This window comes from Arachis ipaensis, chromosome B3, assembly GCF_059453495.1.
Source record: "Arachis ipaensis isolate K30076 ecotype BB chromosome B3, ASM5945349v1, whole genome shotgun sequence".
In the NCBI taxonomy this organism is placed as follows: Eukaryota; Viridiplantae; Streptophyta; class Magnoliopsida; order Fabales; family Fabaceae; genus Arachis; species Arachis ipaensis.
The window spans coordinates 84,071,825-84,072,678 of NC_142438.1; the positions used below are offsets into that span (position 1 = coordinate 84,071,825).

The following is an 854-nucleotide window of genomic DNA, read 5'->3' on the forward strand; positions in this document are numbered from 1 at the left end:
ACCATTATTAAAGCCTTGTTGAGGCTTTTGATCCTTCCCTGAGAGATTTGGGTGATTTCTCCATGATGGATTATAAGGTTCACCTATATAATTTACCTCTGCTATTGCAGGGTTTTCAGGATCATAGGCCTCTTCTTCAGAAGGTGCCTCTTGAGTACTGTTGGATGCAGCTTGCATTCCATTCAGACTCTGAGAAATCATATTGACTTGCTGAGTCAATATTTTGTTCTGAGCCAATATGGCATTCAGAGTATCAATTTCAAGAACTCCCTTCTTCATAGGCATCCCATTACTCACAGGATTCTTCTCAGAAGTGTACATGAACTGGTTATTAGCAACCATGTCAATGAGTTCTTGAGCTTCTGCAGGAGTTTTCTTTAGGTGAATGGATCCACCTACAGAAGTATCCAATGACATCTTTGATAGCTCAGATAAAACATCATAGAATATATCCAGGATGGTCCATTCTGAAAGCATGTCAAAAGGACACTTTTTGGTCAGCTGCTTGTATCTTTCCCAAGCTTCATAGAGGGATTCACCTTCTTTCTGTCTGAAGGTTTGAACATCAGCTCTAAGCTTGCTCAGCTTTTGAGGAGGAAAGAACTTGGCTAAGAAAGCCGTGACCAGCTTATCCCAAGAGTTCAGGCTGTCTTTGGGTTGAGAGTCCAACCATATTCTAGCTCTGTCTCTTACAGCAAAAGGGAAAATCATGAGCCTGTAGACTTCAGGATCTACTCCATTAGTCTTAACAGTATCACAGATCTGCAAGAATTCAGTTAAGAACTGAAAAGGATCTTCAGATGAAAGTCCATGAAACTTGCAGTTCTGCTGCATCAGAGAAACTAGCTGAGGTT

At 41.0% G+C, this 854-nt stretch overlaps 1 non-coding gene across 1 annotated transcript; it reads left to right on the forward strand.

The window, feature by feature from the left end:
* The first annotated feature begins 471 nt into the window (after nt 1-471).
* Nucleotides 472-579, forward strand: LOC148571382 (small nucleolar RNA R71). The gene has a single exon (XR_015908223.1). It is a non-coding gene; the product is annotated as a small nucleolar RNA R71 (small nucleolar RNA).
* The last annotated feature ends 275 nt before the right edge of the window (nt 580-854 follow it).